Here is a 10373-nt window from a genome sequence, read left to right on the forward strand (position 1 = left end):
ACTGGGCCTAGTACACCTGGAGGAGGAGAACACCTATGTGCGATGCGGTTCCTGGACTTCAGGTCACCATCATCCCACAGCATCAGATAGGGAAACTGGAACAGCTGGGTTTCAATACACCGCTCTGCAATTGGCTGCTGGACTTTCTCACAAACAGACCTCCGTCAGTCCAGGTCAGACAGAACACCTCTGAAGTCACCCTAAGCTCAGGCTTCCCTCAGGACTGCGTCCTGAGCCCCCTGCTGTTCGCTCTGATGACACATGACTGTGTCCCCAGGTTCACCACCAACCACTTCGGGAAGTTTGCAGATGACACTCAGTGGTTGGCCTCCTCAGAGACAACAACGGCCAGGACTACTGACAGAAGGTGGAGAAGCTGGTGGGCCGGTGCAGAGACAACAACCTGATCCTGATCATTGTTGACTTCAGGAAGAACATAACCACACTCCACTGCTCATCAACAGCTCTGCTCTAGAGGTAGGTGGTCAACAGCACCAAATTCCTGGGGGTGCACATCACAGACACCCTCACCTGGAATGTAAACATCACCTCAATGATCCAAAGGGCACAAAAGCACATCATCTTGCAGAGGATGAGGAGAGCCCACCTGCCCCCACCCATCCTCACCACCTTCTACAGAAGCACCATAGAGAGCGTTCTGATCAGCCGTCTCAATGTGTTGTGTGGAGGCTGCGGCACCTCAGACTGGAAGAAGGTGAGGAGAGTGGTGAGAACTGCAGAGCTTCGTGTCCAGAGCCTGTAACATCATTAGTGACCACTCACCCCCCGTCATGGACTTTTCTCCCTGCTGCCCTCTGGGAAGAGGCTTTGCAGCATTCGATGCAGGTCCAGCAGATTCCAAAACAGCTTCTTCCCCACTGCCATCAGACTGCTGAACTGATGAAAAAACTCTAAATAATGTCAAAGACTCTGCATCACACTAATACCTAACCAAAATACTGCATATTTGCACCATATATTAATACTCTAAACTTATGTATTTTTTCACAATGTATTTTTTTTTCTCCCAAACTGTTTAAATTTGATCACTGATGCACTTAATGGAATTGAAATGTTGTTTTTCTGCTCAAATGCTGCTCATTCACTGTCTGAAAGCTGTGCAAAATGACAGTTAGGTCTTGATGGATATTCATCTGTGTTATAATTTATGTATGTTTAGATTATAGATTAAATACATTAGGACTATTTATCCTACTAAGAGGACTTCCTAAGAATATTGGTTGCATGTGATTTTGCATGGGTTGCAAGTTGGAGCAGTTAATGAGCTCGGATGGATGGATGGATGGATGGATAGATGGATAGATGGATAGATGGATAGATAGATAGATAGATGGATAGATGGATAGATGGATAGATAGATAGATAGATAGATAGATAGATAGATAGATAGATAGATAGATAGATAGATAGATAGATAGATAGATAGATAGATNAGATAGATAGATAGATAGATAGATAGATAGATAGATAGATAGATAGATAGATAGATAGATAGATAGATAGATAGATAGATAGATAGATAGGCTTCCTGAAAGAAAAGACATTGTATCTTAATGGAAGTATTCTGACTTTATAAAGGCTTTAATATTATTTATACTGATAGCATTTTAAGTATAGATGGATATAGATGAATTGTGAAACATTAGAAAAAAAGGTGTATTGTTTTCCTTCCCTCTTTAATTTAACACATATTAAAAACTGTTTTCTTATTTTCTCATCACCAAGACCACGCACTTGATTACAGTAAGCCTAGGAGAGTCATTGGTGCCGATAAGCTCTGAATAAAAGTTCTTTGTGAAAATAAGTTCTTGAAAAAGAGTGTAAGTACTTTGGCATCTAGGTTGGATTAGACCTCAGAAAGGGTGGCATGAAAACCACAGAAACTGCATGTACTTTTCAGGTCTTGTTGTGCAATGGTACACAGCATTGTTTGATACAGTTTATTACTTCACCGCAGGCTAGATAAGACATGCCTGGCTCTCGGATTGATGCTATGAACATGCAGGCCAACATATGTACATAAAAGGTCAAATATAAGGCACAAATCGTTTAAGTTTTTGGTTCTTGGCATTCCTGTCTAAAGCTATTATGATATAAAAACAGAAAAAAATAATATTATTAAATCACAAATGAATGATAATAATACATTCTATTTTGAAAGGTCTTTTATTTTGCTCCTGCACCATGTGTTAAAGTTTTTTTTTTTAATCATTTAAACATGAAAAGGTTTCTGATTTCCTTTTAAAATCTCTGATGATACTTAAAGAATATAATAAAAGCACCTTTTTGGCAAACGCTATCACAACTTTATAGTTTTTGAAATTTGTGGTGTGACAAACATTTCAATTTACTGCAGCAAATAAACTAAATGCTAACAGATCTACTTTATGTAACAGTAAACGCATTAAATCACTCCGTGTTAAATACAAACAATATGCTTCTGAAAACTTGAATACAGAATCAGACCCTCACATAAATGTGGTTAGTTTTAAACCAATTAAAAATGTTAGCATGCTTGAATCTTTAAACACAGAGTATATTAGCCTTCTGGCATTGGGATTTAGTTCAAAGTCGCTCTGTTTAGTCATTCAGCGGTGGTGGTTTAACAAACCACAGTGGAAAATTCTGTAAAATCTGCCACTCCTCCCAGTGCTTTCCCCCATCTACATTTATTTTTCAGGTTCAAGCTAAAGATTAATGTTTTGACTACAAAAGACAATCATCTCCATATCTCTCATCAGTCCCCCTGCTTTTTTAGTGTCGTAAGCTGATAAGATTCAGCAGTCTGTTTGGCTGGCTGGCTCAGGTTGCACCAGGCGTATCACAAGGATAAGTCATTCATCTCATGATTTCCCTGTTAACTCAGTATCATCTGAAAGTCTGTCTCATAGTACTCTGTCATAATAAGACTTTTTCCTAATAACTAAGCCTTTTGAAATACCTTAGACACCAAATGCAGTTCTCAAGTAAATGTTTCATTTATTAGAGAATAAAGCTTCTTTGATTCAGCTGAGTTCAGTTACACCAGCCAGAGTTAAGCCTGGTCACCACCAGGCATCAAGAAAAGAATAATAAAAAAATTAAAAAAAACTGTCTGACAAAATGAAGTTGGCAAAATGACTGAAAAACAATATATGTTGTAATCTACAAATTAGATTAAGAATAGATTGGAAAAATAGTCTTTTACAGTTCAGGTTTAGTAATTTCATTCATCCACAGTGAGAACCATTTTTCACAAACAAAAAAACAAGTAAGAAACATTGGTATAGCTCCCCAGGAGTGGTATGCCTGCAAAAAATACTCCATCAGCTCATTATGTCTATCTTAAAAGAAACCAATTTATGGAGAGTAGGCAAAAATGCATCAGTGGGAGGGTTCAAAGCTGAAGACAGCTGCTGAACAAAAATCCCCAAAAGGCTCTTTTCACATTTACTCTAAAGCATATTGATGATTATCTGAGAAAAACTTAAACATACTGGATTTACTGTGGTGTTCTGGGGTTGCTGTCCTTCTTTATGACCTGGACAGCCTCTGATTATAAAACCGTGAATTTGTCTCTATAAATCTATACTGCATCTATAAAATATATTGTATAAAATCTATAAATTAGATTTTTATCTTAAGGCCACTAGTGCATTACCTTAAGACAAAGCTCTATGCTGCATGAAAATTATCTGAAATACAGTAACAAGTCCTTCCCCGAATAGCTTAGGGGAAAAAATCAAGTTGTGTCCTAGTCTAAGTCCAGACTATAATTTGATAGAAGTGCTGTATTATGACTAAAGCTCCAGCACTATGACTGAATAACTATAACGATAACAGAATAATAACAATTTTGTATCAGATATTAAAATTCTTTCACATGGAAGCAAAACCCTCACAGCCAATTATTTGAAGCCCATAACACTGATTTTTGCTGCTAAAGGGTGCATAACCAGCTGTTAGCTTTAGGCGACAATTAGGGGTTTTGCTTATAATAAATTGTCATTTGGAGATTGATTTATATTTCCTCAGGTTATCCTTGAACATACACAGGCAACAAAAGAAAACAAGAAAAAAAAACAACAGCAGCCTTTTCAAAACACAATACACTGAAAGATAAACTGTAAGTCTGACTGTAATAATTTAGAGACACACAGAAGAGCCTGCTTGTTTAAACCATCGGTTCTGTTGGTAAACTTAAGGTTACTGCAAGTTCAAACATGCAATCAAGAGTAAAGAGCAAGAAACATAAAAGGAAACATGTTTCAGACGAGCATTCGGATCTTGCAGCGTTAGTAACTAAAGTTGCTTTGTAACACTCTTACTCCTTCCAGGAGGGATTGCCTAAATCATCATTTAGGTGAAACCAAACTGAACACTGTGTACACACATACTGTACCTGCATGCAGATATCAGCTGTGATAAGCCTCTGTATTTTATTTTCAAGGAGTAAACTGCTAAAAAGCTTTGATCAAAGGCGTTTTTGGGCTTAGAGAGAAAACTTATGAATGTGGGTTTTCTGTTGCCATGGTATGTGGGTGTTGAGGTTTTTTCAGCATGGTGCTTAAGTCCCTAAGGAATAAAGGAAGCCATGCAGTGAGTCATAGTACTTTAGATAATAACCTGCCTTCCACTGCAGATTCCTCCAACCCACTAAAGCAAGTTTGAGCAAGACATGAGACATCTGTCAAGACATCTGTCTGCATCACTGCCAGCATGGAATAAGAATGTCATCTATTTTGTATTTCTTTATTCAAAGGATTTCCTTTTTAGTAAACTGAGGGCCAAATAAGGTAGCAACTACTCCCAAGATTATTTCTTATAATCATTAAATTGTTTTTCACATTTAGTCATTGAACCAAGTCCCAGCTGACTTGATGAAACTGAGAAATGTGTGGGGCTCACTCCCCCACCTACCCACACACCTCTCTGAGGATTTGAACTATTTCGTGTTAAACAGGAAGCACTGCTATGGGCTAGATCCCCGTCACCTTTGACCCCCCCCACCACTTCATTCAAAAGGAATCCTGGGGTAGTCGTATATCCAGACACTGAGGAAGCTAAAGCACGCAGCTAATTTTAACCCGGGGGAGCTGCTGTGGCTCACGCTGCCTGTTCCGTCCACAGTGGGGTAATTGGAGACAGCAGTGTGATGGTGTAGCAGCTCCATTTCACGATGTGGGGCCACATTACTTATTGCACGGCATATCTTCATAGTTTGCCTGATAGAAACCATGCTTTTTAATTCACTTCTGGAACATGTGTAGTTGCAGACGATTATACAGACTGTTTATATGTGATAGAAGTTAACTACTATATATGTTCTACCAGTCTGTGATTGCCAGTGTCCTCTTCTACACCTTGGTGTGCTGGGGAGGCAGCACATCCAAGAAGGACACGTCCAGACTGGACAAACTGATCAGGCGGGCCGGCTCCGTGGTCAGCATGAAGCTAGACTCTCTGGTGACGGTGGCAGAGGAGAGGACACTGAATAAACTGATGGACATCATGGACAACAGCAGCCACCCTCTGCACGCCGTCATCAGCAGCCAGAGGAGCCTGTTCTGTGATAGACTGCTGCTTCCCAAGTGCCGGACCAATAGACTTTAGAACTTTTATGTCCCCCACGCCATCAGACTGTACGCCTCACTGGGGGCGAGGAGGCGACACAGGACAGGGGGAAGAGGGAAGGAGTAGCAACACTTGTATTTTTTTTATTTTTTCTGTTAAATGTGAACTCCATATTTATTTGTATTTGTATTTTGCTTAATTTTAATTTAACTTAATACTTTTTTGCCCTGTAAGCTGCTGGTAACCTTAATTTCCGGAGGGAGTCTTCCCAAGGGATCAATAAAGTTCTGTCTAAGTCTAAGTCTAAGAGCCCTCTGAGCTGTTGATGATGAGTTCTGATTATATGCAATCCAGTAAACTGCAAATATGCATCATTCAAATAGTTTCTTGTTAAAACCACAAACTGCAAGGGTGTTTTTTGGATGGAGCAACTCATAGTGCTCTATTTTGAAAAGGAATGAAAAGGTTACATGGTTTTGAATAATATAGGGAGAATATTTCGACAAGTATTAATCACATTTGGTGTTTAAGTTGCTAGATAAAGGTGATTATTGAAAGAAAGACTTGACTGTTGTTTTCTCACAAAAGAAAACGGCAAACAGTTGAAAGAAGTTGTTCTAAAAACTAATACTAGATATCAACCTGAACACCACATTAGAACTGTGGCACAACCATGAAGGTATCACGCTGTAGTCTAGTTTGCCATAGATTCCTCATTAAAACTGGTCATTTCAGTTAATGATGAATAAATTAAATGTATTTCACAACAGGTATTATCTCAGTCTAGATTTGCAAAACTGGGACAGGTACAACCCCAAATATCACATATCTAAGGTGATGAAGGTTTTAGCTCTGTAGTCCTGGACATTTTGCACTTGTTGGTAGCTCCCCTCAGTGGTTGATCCTTGCTATTGCTGCCACATTAAGGCGCTTTGCAGCCATATATATATATATATATATATATATATATATATATATATATATATTCTTAAATGTTCAAGTCTTTGTATGTGGGTGTGTATCTATGTTTGGTTTTCTTGCCAAGTGAGGTTCCTTGGTTAAAGTAAGTATCTAGAATTCAAGAATTCTAGAATTCAAATAAAGTACAGAAACAATGACCACTGGTCGTTAAGTCCCATTGCTGATAAATTCTGATCAGCAGCAATATTATGCTTCACCCTCACCATGAGTGCAAAGGTCAGATGAATTTTGGAGGTTTTCGTATTTACTTATTTATTTACACTTAGGTTTTTCAGGTTTATATATATATTTTTTTTTTTTTTTTTTTTATGGATTTCAAAATTCCTGCAATCCAGATAGCTCCAAATTTAGATATACAGGCTTAGAAAAATATATACATTCTTGCTGACAGTGGGACACAAGTTTCTACCACCAAGCAGCTTAACTAAGATCAGGTTAAAAGATTTAAATTAGGTCCTTTTTTCTTTTTGCTCTTTGTTACAACATAAACAAGACCTTTCGCATAATTTCTTAATAATTTCTTAACTTACTATATAAACATTTCTCCAGACTCAGTTTGGCGTATTCGTGTGGGAAGTTACAGATTTCAGTCCTTTCGTGTTGACTTTGGACAAACCTTCTTTGTGATGATGTAAATCTAGCTGGACAATGAACTCTGACTTTTCAGTTCCAACAAATTCTTGTTTATACTGCAGGCTTTTAGCTTGGGTGGGTATTCTTTAAACATCTAAATTAATGTCCTTTTATTTACAGTGTAACAGTTTGCATCAGATAATTAAGAGTCAAGAAACTCAAAACACGTTAAAAAATAACTTAAAAGCCATGATATCTACTGTATCATTACGGACATCTTTAAAGCAAGCCTACAAAGCCGATGTAAACCAAAACCGATCGACTTCTGATCATCTCTATGACTAATTACCCCAAATTATACAACAAAGTTGATGATGGCTACCAACAAAAGTGTAGCCAAGCTACAACATGCATACAGGCATCTTAACAAATTGATGTAGATATGTATGTCGATATTGGAGCCTGTATACTTGAAAGGCAAAAGTGATCTTGCATGCCACTTGTGAAAAATGATATATGCCAGTTGAAGTGGCATATGACAATTTTCAACTGGCATGTGCCACTTTTGAAAAGTGCCATGCTGCTGGAAGTGGCTTGCCCTACAGTCTAATTGAGAACTCTTCTTCAGTAGACTATTAGTGTTTTTAAAGGATGTAACAATCAGAATGTTGGCAACATTGACATTATGAGACAGCAGACTATAGGTAGGACTAACGTGTACAAAACACACATACATTTATACAAATCCCCAAATTGGACATGAAATATGGAGTGCTTATTTTCACAATGACCCTGATCATGGAAAAGCTAAAGGCGTCTGGGGAGCGGAAAGTCTGGGAGACTCTCCTGAGACTGCTGCCCCCGCGACCGGGTCATGAATACAGCAGAATACAATGAGTATGAGTAAATTTTTGTTTTGAATGTGACAAGAAAAAAACTGCTAACTCAGATTTCTATGTACTTGAGTTGATTACTTCACAACAGACATATTAATAATGAACTAGCTGGCAAGAAGCTAACATTACAGCCAACAGGAGAGGTAGAAACACATATTAAAAAGAAAACAAAAACCAATTATGTAAAATTGGTCGATGTAAGACTTACTGTAGACTCAAATTAATTCATCCCTTTGGATTACTCCTTCAGGGAAATTCTGGTTCCAGTAGTCATATAGAGTACTAAGAGTTAAAGCAAAATGCCATTTAAGAATAAAATATGACAGACAATATAAAAAGACTATACATAGTACCAGAAAAGCATAAAAAGAGAAGAAAAAAGTTGTAATACCCCGGAATATATAATACCCTTAGATATAAAAATATCTGCTAAAGAAAGCTAAGGAAAAACTACATATTAGTTGACTTGGGTTATTGCACTTGTTATGTTACTGAATCAGCCTCAAAAACTTAGTTTGAAATTAAAAGTTAATATCTAAGTTGTCTGATACGTGTTGCAGGAGGACAGAAATAACTCACCAAAGGCTTATTTGCCTTATTGAGTCCGAGGAAAAGGGACAGAAAGAAACAGCATGTTGTGTGAGTCAATTCTAAATGAGTCGAGATTTTTCAGACTAATTGCAGAACATATATAGGCCAAGATCAGTCCAAATTGATGCCTTATAAATAAAAGTTAACTGTTGGGAATTCCTTCGAGCAGCCAAACCAGACCATCTCACCCGTAAGTATAAATCACTATGGTGTGTTGACGTTTACCAGTTTGTTGTAAACCTTAGAGAGGAGATGTAGTACAGCATCCTGAGACATTGAGAATAAGCAATACTGTACATGGGGTTTAAAAATGAGGACGCCCAGATATTTATACACGTATAACCACTCCATTTTATTTACCCCCCAAAAGAACACAGAGGGGATGGAAAAATACATACATTTGGTTTTACCCATATTACACAACAAAAACAAGTTTTAAACTTAATAAAGAGCACTTGAAAGCAACAAAGGCTTTATGCAAAAGTACAATTGCCTAAGAGCTCCAATCAATAGAGAAATGTGTCATCTGCAAAAACCTGTAAGTTTGCATTGGACACATTCTGTCCCAAATGATAATGTAAATTATGAATAGAAGATCGAATGTAATTGTATATATTTGATATTCATATTATGTATTAAATAAATTAATAAATGTAAAAGTTATATAGTTGAAAAGCAAATTTCCTTTAAAAAATGTTATGAAAATATACATTAATATTGTGTATTTGTAATACATAATAATTAATATAATCCTCTTAAGGATGGGTTTATACTTGTTTCTTGTGCCAGTTTTTTTTTTTTTTTTTTTTTACCACATTTTCCTTCCAACTAATTTTCTATTATTATGATTCAAAACATAAATTTGTGACCAGCCAGAAACAGTGGTAACAATCATTGCATCTCAGCCTATAATACTGGAGAGTGTCTGCTGGACAGCTGTAAATTCATAACTCTTCACCTTAAATGTGTTAAGCAGGAACGAATGCAAGAGGAGCAAATGCTGTTAAAGTAAATGACTCAATGCAATCAGCAGGGTTTCCTTAGATATAAAACTTTTAACCAATCTATCTGTATGATTTGATTGCACTGTTTGTGTAAAGAGCCTTGAGATGACATGTAGTAAATTCGAGCAATATAAACAGTACTCGAGTTGAGTGGGGATTGGGTGGACACCATCCCTCATTTAAAAAAAAAATCTTAAAAATCATCCCCCTTCTTAAATGACCATCCCCCCATACCATCTCCTGTGACATTTTATTACTGAATGTGTAAAACTTCTATTATATATTAAAAGAAATGGAAATAATATTTCCCTTTCAACATTCGATGGGCTGTGGGCTTTACAAGAAGCCTGAGCAAAATAAATCAAATCAAAGACGTGTCCTACAATGACTATGAAGCTGATCCCAGTGGGAAATTTGTCCATAACTATGTAGCATGCCAGTCCAGGGACTGACTGCAGGTCTACAATTAGACTACAGGATATACATAAACTGAAATTTAAATTAAGGCCATAATTACATTGTGATAGCTCCAGTATTAATCCTACTCTGAAATGTGGGGTTCTTGGCCGGATAATAATCTAAAATTGTTTTGTTCATTCAAATGCAACTTCCTGTCTGTCTGTCTTGCTCTGCCCCTTAAGATGGTAATCATCCCTTGATATATATATATATATATATATATATATATATATATATATATATATATATATATATATATATATATATATGTGCTTTCAGAAAAAAAACAAAACTG

Source organism: Cyprinodon variegatus, unplaced genomic scaffold, assembly GCF_000732505.1.
Source record: "Cyprinodon variegatus isolate N-32 unplaced genomic scaffold, C_variegatus-1.0 Scaffold319, whole genome shotgun sequence".
NCBI lineage: Eukaryota > Metazoa > Chordata > Actinopteri > Cyprinodontiformes > Cyprinodontidae > Cyprinodon > Cyprinodon variegatus.